Source organism: Nematolebias whitei, unplaced genomic scaffold, assembly GCF_014905685.2.
Source record: "Nematolebias whitei isolate Nwh7 unplaced genomic scaffold, NemWhi1 Nwh_scaf_651, whole genome shotgun sequence".
Classification (NCBI taxonomy): domain Eukaryota; kingdom Metazoa; phylum Chordata; class Actinopteri; order Cyprinodontiformes; family Rivulidae; genus Nematolebias; species Nematolebias whitei.
In genome coordinates, this window is record NW_023619196.1 from 505 (window position 1) to 12,090 (window position 11,586).

At 45.0% G+C, this 11,586-nt stretch overlaps 1 pseudogene; it reads right to left on the reverse strand.

Moving 5' to 3' along the window:
- Positions 1 to 498: 498 nt before the first annotated feature.
- On the reverse strand, positions 499 to 11,243 carry LOC119429359 (annotated as a pseudogene).
- Positions 11,244 to 11,586: the final 343 nt, after the last annotated feature.

The window sequence follows — 11,586 nt, forward strand, 5'->3', positions numbered from 1 at the left end:
CAACAACCCTCAGAGTGTCTCTGAGCATATCAGTAAAAACACAGGAGTTCCCCCATCATCCTACTGTTTCCATGGGAACCATCTAAAGCAGAGGTCAAGAGCGTCGTGCTCAGTATGATGTTGGAACCAAAAGACGACGTCTCCAGCTCCTTCAGACTGGATGAGGGCTGCTTGTGTCCAAAGTGTCCTGTTGGATGTCCTGCTGGAAGGTCCGTCCTCGTCTATAATCTTTGGAAGACGCCAACTGGTTTTCTACAGGAATTTTTCTGTATTTATGGACCATCAGCCTTTCTTTAAATTAAGACCAGTTTCCCAGTCCCTGGTGATGACAAGTGTCCCCACAGCACAATGGTGCCACCCCCGTGCTTCACTGTGAGGACGGTGCTCAGCATGATGAGAGGTGGCAGATCTAAACCAGACATGTTGTCTTTATGGATGAAAAGTTCTTAGAATGATCATTAGAGAAGTGATCGTTGTTTAAAGAGAAGTTCTGCTCACTGAGTGGACCAGGAAGTGCAAACCCTCCAGCAGGTCGTCCTCCCAGTGCAGATCACTGAACGTCTCCCAGCATGCCGGCAAACATGGAGTACTGCAGGTTCTTCAAGGACAACATGTACTCCCCTCAACAAACAGATCATTTTAAATGATATGAACATGTCTAAAGAGCTCGACTGTTGTTTTTAAACCAAATTTATGAATAAATCACTGAAGACAAGATGGTGACTGGGATTAAAGGAACTTAATGACGATCTGAACGATGTTGAACGAGTTTTCAAAAACAGATTCTAATCGATCAATACTTGTCTCAGGATGGAGCAGCCTATGACTTTGATTTACAAAATTATTAAAAACACATTCAAGACGTTTATTCTTGGAGAAGAAACTACAGTTTGAAATTATATAAAGTTATATCATATAGATCTTTACAAATGTACATACCAGGATGACGATGAACTCTCCTTCGAGCAGGTCCAGTACATCGTGCGGTGCCATGGTGGACTCTGGGGGTGACGGACCGGTTCTTCCTTTGGTTCTGTTCATTGTGGACTCTGGTGGGTTCTGTTCCACAGCTCTGAGCATCACAGGAACCTTCACAGCGTCGCTGCTGTCTCGACCTGCTAATGAGCTTCTGCAGAGGCTGCGGTACCGAAGAGGGGTTTATGTCCAAGCCGAGCAGAGACTGGGGGGTCCTGATCTGCACGGGGACTAAGGACAGCTGTTGTGGACTTCTGATTCAAGACGCTGAGGACAGCAGACCTGGATGTGGAACATCTCAGGGCGAGCAGGAGAGTCCACTGTCCAAGAAGCGCTTCCAGCTGCCTGACAAGTCGGATCGTGGGAACGACAAGCGGGTCGAGCCTCACGTTGGCACCGATGTGGAGGAAAACTGAGGCAGCTCCACGTGAACTCACAGTTTCTGGAGAACTCATCTGCAGTCCTGAAAAACAAAACAACCCTGGTAGAAAAATGAACTGCTTTAAATCATATTTATTTGATAGATTCCAGTTTGTAAATGTAAATAATGCATCTTCTTTACACATCAACGTTACTCATGGAGTTCCTCAGGGTTCAGTGCTTGGACCAATACTCTTTACTAATTTTTAATAATTGAATTTTTATTCAGTTTAATTCAGTTTATTTCTAAAGCTCACAAAGTCACAACTGAAGTTGTCTCAGGGCACTGAACAGAAACATTCATATATAAAAATAATAATTTAACATTATCTGAGGAGCAGACTGCTTTTTATGTGGATGTTTCTGTTCAGTGCCCTGAGATGACTGTTGTGACCTGGAGCTATAGAAATCAACTGAATTTAATTAGATATTGCTGCATTTTAGAACAGAATCAGTGCATTTTGTCTACACTTTATTATAATTTGGATGCTGAGTCAGCGTTCACACTCTTCCTGTTTTTACTTATTCTGGATGTGCTTTATAATCTACTTACTCCATCTACTTTGTGTCATTTTAGCTGTTCGTACATCATAACATTCAGTTCGTTCAGGAGGTGGGGGCTGGGACACTTATACTTAAGTATTTATCTTTATTTAAAATATTTTCCTTTCCCTGGTCCAAAGGACACCTGTGGTTTTGAACACATCTGTTTGTATTCATGGCCTACCCTTCAGTGGCAGCTCTCCTCCTCCTCTTCGTTTGCGTCGCTGCTCAGGATGATGGGGTGAAGTGTGTGGCGGCGGAGTGACGGCCTCTGGAGCTGAAGTTCTTCAGGGGCTGGAGGTCTGTGGGGAACAGGGTCGGCCACAGGAGCCAGTCGACTCTCAGTGGCCGTGGGAACAAAGCCTGCACATGGTCACAACAGCCCCAGACATGTTGTCTCATGCAGTTACAAACTCCTAAACTAGACTAAATGCAAAAATAAAAGTCTTGGAAGATGTGCAGTGTAAATGTTTGATCCCAGATTTTATTAAGTAAATCTTCTTCAGTTATGGAAAGAGTCGACACTTTTTAAGCACATTCAAAGTCATTTCTTGTATTTTTGGTGCATCTTTTTGTTAAATCTTGTTCGGGGTCACGAGGCAGCAGGAGTCCATTCAGAACCATTCTGGACCACAGGTTGTGTTTTTTATTGCATGACGGTCATCTGTACTGAAGTAAGACCGTCCTACCACCGTTTTGTGCAGCTTCTTCACAGGAGATGTGATGAGTTTCAGCTGTTCTTCAATCTTCTCCATCGTTAGATTTCAACACTGGCTGAATAAAATAAAAAAATACAGGTTAATAAAAATAAGAAACTGATATAACAAAACAATGAAGCTTGAAGAAATGATCCAGAACCAAACTGGTTCTGGAGCTCAAATAACAACCATTATTTTGTATTTATGATTTTTTAATGTTCAGATGATTCAGATAAAATGCTGCAATGTTCACGATGTGCCAGCAGGGGGCAGAAATGTCCACATTTACCACATGTCAAAAACAGAGAGCAAGAACAGCTGGGCTGAAAATTCTCCTCAAACTCATTTATTGATGATTTATGTCATTTATGAATCATTTCAGCTCAGGATGGAAGTTCACCTGGAACAGGGTAATAAACAGATGTGAAAAAACCTCATAAAACATCTCCATAATTGTAGTTTTTAGACCACAGAGTGACAGTAAACAGGAAGCTCTAATCTGCACCAATAAACCAGAGTATTACAGTTACCTCCACTTTGGAAAGCGAGTTAAAAGTTTTTATATTATTTTATTTTATTATTTTGTTCCTTCAGAACAATTTTTATGTGGACAGGAGGTGGAAAATGTAGCAGAGATTTCAGTTTTTAAAAATATCTGGAAGGTTTACCAACTTCTCTTAAAATAAACTCATTTTAAATATGAACATATGTGTAAAAATGCACTTTGCTTCAATATTTAGTCAGCGTTTGAAGCTGACACGACACATGTCATACACTGCCAACAATCACATTTACTAAAGCAGGAGCAGCAAAACACACATTTTATGACACGAATCAGCTTTTCATACAACAGATACGATTTTAATACAAGAGCACTGACTTTTTATTTTTTTTACTAATTTATTCACCATCAATTTGATTGATTATTTGTTGTAGTTCATGTATGTAACTATTTGTATTATGTGCAGCATTTTGTCCAACGACAGTTGTTTTTAAAAGTGCTTCGTAAATAAATTTGATTTGATAGCATCAAGTATGAACTTTATTTCACTTAAAGCTTGAATAAAGAAAAATATAAAAAATAATGATTCTATATCAGCTAAAGAGACCAATTATTTACTACTATATATATATATACATATATACAACTACACTTGGTTTTGACTTTGGTGTTGTCAATACTGGATGTCCGTGTTTACAAACCTGCGTACGATCGTTTATTGATCATTAACGTAGAACATGGCGGCTCGATTGTCTCTTTGTGGACGCTTGTGAATCAGTTCAGATCTGTTGATCTTCACACGTGTACTTCGTGCGACCAAGACACCTCACAACTGAATTATAGAAACGACCTTTACCACTATTCCTGATTTCAGCCTCCAAATGTTGGCAACTAAAGTGGGCGGGGCCTAATGTCCAGCTGCATGAACGTACAAATGTAAACTTACCGGGTGAACTCTGCTGATGAGGTTCCTCCAGACGTTCTCAGCACTCATGCCCTGACATGACAGGTTGTAAAGACAGCTCTAGAAACGACACAGAACACATTGTCTTAAAAAAACTATGACTTCTACCTGAAGAGTTCAAAAGATGACATTAACAATAACAACAATAATAGTGACTTAGATAATATTTAGTTGACAAAGTCATGAAACTGAATTCATTGAGTTTCCAGAACTTTTCTTTAACGACATATTTACTCGAAAGGAAATCAGTGTTTTTTCAAGCTGTCCAGTAAAAACTCAAGCGGAGTGAGTTAATCCAAAAAACTGCAATCCAGCGTTTTCTAGAGACGCAGTCAAACTAAACTGACAGCTGAAGGTAAAGAAACCAAAGGATTGAGTACTCCGTTACATCAGGAAAACCATCTGTCACTGCAAACTGTGCTTTAATGTTGGCCTGTTCAGATGCATTGTGGGTAATTTGATATTCCTGGTTGACATATGGATCACTCCATCCCACACAGCTGGCATGGCTCAGCTCAGGGTGGACTGGCACAGTCCCGATCGGTCTGCCAGCTCCCTCTGGAATACCCCTGTTGCTATAGGAACCCCAGTGTGGTCAGCAGCTGTATGTGCACGGGCAGCGCACGGTTCCTCGCTGCGTCGCGCTCCAAGGCTGGCTGCAGATCCAAGCACAGATCCAGAAGGATTGACCTTTGAAGCTTAAAGGACCCGGCATACTCCATCCGAAGTGCTGAAAGCGGCTCTCACTGTCGTAGTTGTGTGATGAAGGTTGCGTCATTTTGTTCTCAGAGTAGCTCCGCCCCTTCTCGACACAAGCCCCAACCGAACTTTTTCTCACTGGCATCTGCGCCAAGGATTGGGTGATTGGTCATAAGTTTGTGGGCGTGGTCGTCAATGTGGAAATGTGCTCGGACATTCAGCTGCACGACTCTTCAAACACTAAATTGGTCAAATGGACAAAAACTCCCAGAAGGAGATCGTGCAGACATCGTGCACGGAGGAGCTGTCTGCCGAAAAGTGTGGCGTTTTATTCAGGACAGATCTGTGGCCAAACGGCGGCTGCAGGGACGGAGTGGAGACTAACGGGAAGAAACCCACGTGGTGATGCATACTGCAGAGGGCGGGGCTTCCCAAGAGCTCTGCGTCGGTGCCTCGTGGACGATGAAAGATGCGCGAAAACGAACGTCCTGCAACCACGTAACCACACGCCAACTGTTCGGCTTCGGATGGAGAATGCCAGGACTTTAAAATGTCTGATGGGCCAGCCGTCATCGTGGTCCAGAAAATCCTCTGTCTCTAAATACACACTCTCTGCATATTGCACCAATAAGGCTAAAGTCGTTGTTAAAAGTATTTTCTGCTCTACTTTTATATCCACTCCTCTAATTTCACACATGTGGATGTATTAATTGTTCATCCTGTGTTCGGTGTGTACAACCATAGTTTCCACATCATGAACAGTTTAGTAGCATCGCCTCTAGGTGTCGCCAACAGACCAGTAACCAATGAAACGTGCACAGCCTCATGCCAGCCATGAAGTTGGCATGAGGCTGTGCACGTTTCCACGCTCATTTCATTCTTCATACATCTGAAGTTTTGTGTGAAACGTGCACGTTTTCGTGCATACGTAACCTGTGTACGTGAGGCCCCAGGAAACTAGTGCAACAGTCGTAAATCTGTGGTGTCTCTTTAAGACAGCTCAAGTTACAGATACGTGATGTCACAGGTGTGCACCACCACCTTCAGCAGGGAGTTATGGGAGAAGCATGCTGTGAAAAACTTTGGAGGGAATTTTAATGTTCCAACTAGTCTCCAACAGTTGTACCCGAGTCAGGTTCTGGCTTTAGCTCTGACTAAAATACCTTTTTAGCCATGACGATGGTCGGTCTCTCCATCGGCGTTCTCTTCGCCATCTCCAGCAGCAGCCGCTTCATTTTGCGAGGCAGCGCCAGCTTTTGATTGGACGACAGGCTGAACTTGGCCGCGGCCCAGAGAATAGCAGCGACTCCGTACACACAGGCCTGAGCGCCGACGGCAGACCAAGAGTCATTCAACAAGCGAGGAATGAAAAATGAACGTTGTTCAGAGACAGACCTTCTCGGTTATGATCCCATGTTCCTGATATTCAGGTGCAAGAAAGAAGTCATCCTGGCTTTCTGGAAAGAAGACACATAGAGGAAGTTATTCAAACCAGGAACTCACTTGTTTTTTGTTCGAACAAGAAAAAACATTTTGCATGTAATAAAGTGACTGAAGAGTGCCTACCGATGTTTTTAGGTTTTAGAAAAAGCACCTCTCCTCTGCAGTTCACGTGCACAGTGTCCAGACATAAGTACGCTGATGGGATAAAAAGAGATATCACAAATACACAGAATGACAGAGGCTCGGAGAGCAGCCTTCCACTTCCTGCCTCCACTACTCGTATCAGCAGCTGTTCTTGTTCTTAATGTTTTCAGGTTGTGAGGGAGGCGCAGGTGAGATCACCTGGAAAGTCGGTGTAGGTTTGCAGCGAGGAGAGGCAGGTGTAGCACAGAGCCCACAGCTCGGTCACCACGAGCCTCCGTCCACCACCAACGAGCAGCTCTCGTAGAGAGATCCACTGAAAAGAAAAGAGAGGTCATGAACTGAAGGGATCATCAAGATGGAAACTTCTCCAGAGAACATCGAACTCGGCCTCAGAATATTTCCACAGCTCGGAGAAGAAACTCAAAGACATGTTACTTCCTGTCGAGCAACGTCTCGATTCTCTGGGGTTTTGCTGATGAGTGGACCTCAACACAAACTTTAAAACCGAGAGTTTATTCTCCGACTGTGAGGGACACCATGACACTCCCCCCTCCATGCTTCTCACATGATACACGTCAACAACATCCAGCTGGAAGCCTGAGGAAGCTTCTAAGATGGTGGCACGATGACAGCTCAAATGTTCAAAACAGAGTTCACACCACAAACACGAGCATCTCCACATAAACAGTCATCTGGCTCGCTTTCATTTGATTTTATGGATTAAAAGTTTATTTTCCTGCGAATGACAGACGGACGTCTTGTTTTTACTTCTTAAGAGTTGTGAATATAAAATATGAATGTTATCCAAAAGGTGTTTGAGCGTTCAGTATCTCTTCAGCTCTTTCAACAAAGACTAAAGATTCGCTCGTTAGGAAGCAGCCAGTCAGAAGTGTTTACATTCTTTGTGGTAATCAGTTTGTAAAATGCTAACAGCCGAAGTATTTGTAAAAATATGAGCTGTTCCTTCCCGTTTAAAACTGCTGCCTCAACGCTGAAACCAGAGTCCAACCAGAGTCCAACCAGAGTCTGGAGTCCAAACCAGAGTCCAACCAGAGTCCAAACCAGAGTCCGAACCAAAGTCCAACCAAAGTCCAAACAGAGTGCAAACCAGAGTCCAACCAGAGTCAAACCAGAGTCCAACCAGAGTCAAACCAGAGTCCAAACAGAGTCAAACCAGAGTCCAACCAAAGTCCAAACAGAGTGCAAACCAGAGTCCAACCAGAGTCAAACCAGAGTCCAAACAGAGTCAAACCAGAGTCCAACCAGAGTCCGAACCAAAGTCCAACCAAAGTCCAAACAGAGTCAAACCAGAGTCCAACCAGAGTCAAACCAGAGTCCAAACAGAGTCAAACCAGAGTCTGGAGTCCAAACCAGAATCAAACCAGAGTCTGGAGTCCAAAACAGTGTCCAACCAGAGTCTGGAGTCCAAACCAGAGTCCAACCAGAGTCTGGAGTCCAAACCAGAGTCCAACCAGAGTCTGGAGTCTAAACCAGAATCAAACCAGTGTCTGGAGTCTAAACCAGATTACAACCAGAGTCCAACCAGAGTCCAAACCAGAGACCAACTGAGTCCAAACAGAGTCCAACCAGAGTCCAAACCAGAGTCCAACCAGAGTCAAACCAGAGTCAAACCAGAGTCCAACCAGAGTCGAACCAGAGTCGAACCAGAGTCAAACCAGAGTCAAACCAGAGTCAAACCAGAGTCAAACCAGAGTCAAACCAGAGTCCAACCAGAGTCCAACCAGAGTCCAACCAGAGTCCAACCAGAGTCAAACCAGAGTCAAACCAGAGTCTAGGGAGAAAACTGTGAGACGCAGCTCAAACTGTGCAAAACAGCTGATTTTAGATAAAACGATACGTCCATTTACAAGTAGCTCCATTCATCCATCATCCATCATCCATCCAGCCATCCATCATCATCCACCCATCCATCATCCAACCATCCTTTACCCGCTTCTTCCTTTGCAGGTTGTGGGGGTCACTGGTGCCCATGTCCAGCAATCACTGTGCGAGAGGCGGAGGACAGCCTGGACAGGTCTCCAGTCCATCACAGGGACACAGAGACAAACGAGACAAACAACCATTCACTCTCTCACTTAGGGACAATTTAGAGTTACCAATAAGTCTAACATGCATGTTTTTGGTCTGCGGGAGGAAACCAGAGTACCTGGAGAAAACCCATGCAGCATGAAGAGAACATGCAAACTCCACCCAGAAAGGAACCTGGGCTGGGATTCGAACCAGTGACTTTCCCACTGAGAGGCAACAGCTCTACCAACTGAGCCACTGTGCCGCCCTCCAACTAGTTCTTCATGTTTTATTCCTCTGAACTCGTAGTTTTTATCATCTTAGACAAATGCAGTCAATCCAACTGTTCATCATTAGCTGTAAAGTGGGTGACAATGTAATTACCTGAGCGCGCTTCTTTCTAAGAACTAATCATCACATGTACATCTACAACTCCTTCACATTTTAAGTTGTCTGTGTCAAGATGGCCGCCTTTAATTTTAAATCCGTTCAGCAGGATTCTGTCACAAAGTGTTTTGTCTGCTGTGCTCACCTCATCCTGAGATTCTTCAGTCAGGCACAACATGCTCTTGGTCATGTGGTTATTTGACACATAGAGGTGGTTCGGTGCGACCCGGTCCTCTGAAAGCTTCTGCTCCTGTTCTGGTGCTTGACAGGAAGTGTATGAGGATGTCGGGTCTGGACTCTGGTCCTCAGACGGACCTTCGGTGCTCTCTTGAACCGTTGCGTCTCCTCGGTGGTCGTCCACGTCTTCACGTCCCGGCGAAGCTGCCTCGCGGTCCTCGGTGTTACGGTAAGAGTACGACTCACACGACTTTCCTCGGTCCAGTTTCTGACCTCTGTTGTTCCACACAGACTGGTCTTCTGCTCCGATCTCCGTCAGGTCCGAAACAGGAATACTTATGTCTCCAGGAGGCGAAGCGGAGAGGCATGGGGGGTTGTTGGAGTCTGGGACAGAGCAAGAGCGATTGAGGGCTCCTCTTATCCTGCTGAACCTCAGCTGGGCTCTCCTCCTCACCGGGGAGCTGTTGTGAGACCGGCAGTCCGTCTCATCCGTCAGGACCGAGGCGTCCCCTTCACTGCTGTCCATGTCCTCCGCCCACAGGGACGAGTCCCAGCCTCTGCACACCTGCAGGCCGACAAGCAGTTAACTTGAGGTGGAACCAAACAAACCTACCCACGAACGTCCTTATTGCTACTGCAGTCATACAAAAGGGTTCAAGTTACAGGAAGTACGTAAATTAATGAAAAATGTATTTATTTGCAACAACTGGACCAGCACAGACTGGTCAACCAGTGAAGGAAACAGAACCAGTTTGAGTTTTAACATGGCTTTTGGTCCAGATTCTTCAGTTTTTGTCTTCTTAACTGCAAGTTCTCAACATCACTTCTATACAAGATGGTTTACTTAATTTCAGGGATTAAAAAAAGAACAAATAAAAGCTGCTGGTGCTTCGTTTAACATTTAATGTTCCAACAAAGAACGTGAGAATCCCGTCATTTTCTTCTCAGGCTGTTTAATGAAAAGATAAAAAGCAGCGTAACAGGAAGAGCTTCTCACACGCCACTGAAATCCTTGGCTTCATCAAGGAGATGTGAGAAAACGAGAGGACGGCCACAGCTCGTGGCTCAGATGAAGGCACAGAGTTCCAGTGCGCTGATTTCCCACGAGGCACTTTAACACGCAACCTGCACCCCAAAACGCATCGAAGCCAAATGTCCATGACTGAATGACAACAAGGGCAGAGCACAGATTTGTAAGTAGAATCTACCGTAGAAGAGTTCTCTGACGTTGCTGGAAGAAGTTCTCAGACTCTCTGACGTGCTTCAGCTGCTGCAGGTTCGTATATTTACATGAAGGTGCTCGGACGGGACGTGTGCGCTCGTCTTCACTGTCTGTTCCACACAACCATGAAGTCAGTTCTCTGCATTTAACCTTCACACCCGAGAGACGCCTAGGTGGACAGTGGGCAACTATGTGAGCGCCCGGGGAACAAATGAGGGATTGGGTGTCCTGCTCAGAGACACCTCGACATGTGGTCATGGCTGGGAGTTGAACCGTGACTTTCTGGTCCCGGGTCTGCTGCCCTGCCTCTACCCCAGCTCGACCCCCGAAGAAGAGACTGACTCAGTGAAAGGAGAGGTGGAGAAGGTCTCAGAGGACCACCTGGAACTGCTGAGGACCCTCACCCTGGATGACAACCTCACTCATACGTTTGTGTATTTATTCTATACCTTCAATCATCTTTAGCCAGTTCTGTTCATGTAAGGGACAACATTACCTAAGAAATACGTTCTTTATTGCCTGCTACGTTATTTTATTTTAAAGCACTGTAAATCCTGAAAGTTCTCTGCTTTAGTTGCATTTCCAGCACCTCTGAGCAGATGTTGGGTTTGGACCAAAGCATTTGTTTGTTCAGGTTTAATGTAAGAAGAACATTTTGATTTCCTCAAACACCTGCTTGTCTGAAGCAGCTGAACCAGAACCGAGTACCTGCTGTCTGGACAAAGTGTTTGTCAGGAGAGCGTCAGGCGTCTCTTTGCTCTGCTCGTCTGAGCTCAGTCTGCTCAGAACACTTCTGGGTTTGGAGTGCTGCCATCTCGCCTCCCAGGAGCCTTCCTGTCCATCTGTGGACGAACAAGGACAGCGACTGTTAGCAAAATAACCAACAAGCGCTCAGCCACTGCAGACAGGATGAAGATGACAACCTTGGATGTTTGAGACGGACTCGATGGACAGAACCCGCCGTCCCACTGAGGAGAGTTTCCGACACAAGGCTGCAGACGAGGTGTGAGACAGCTGAGCTTCAGCCAGAGACAGGACGTCCTGCAGGGACAAGTCAACCAAACGTGCACACAACATGCTTCCTCCTCAGTGTTTGATCAAATAAGATGTGCAGAGAAGAAAACAGGAAATCACATTCACTTAGTGCCTCCATCATCTTTCCTGATTTATTAAAAGATCTTCAGTATTTCAGTAAATATCCTGTTTACTGCAAGTTTACCTTCAGCAGGGCTCAGCTGTTTCTACTTCCTGTCCTCTCTGTTTCTACTTCCTGTCCTCTCGGTTTCTACTTTCTGTCCTCTTTGTTTCTACTTCCTGTCCTTTCGGTTTCTACTTCCTGTCCTCTCTGTTCCTCCTTCCTGTCCTCTTTGTTTTTACTTCCTGT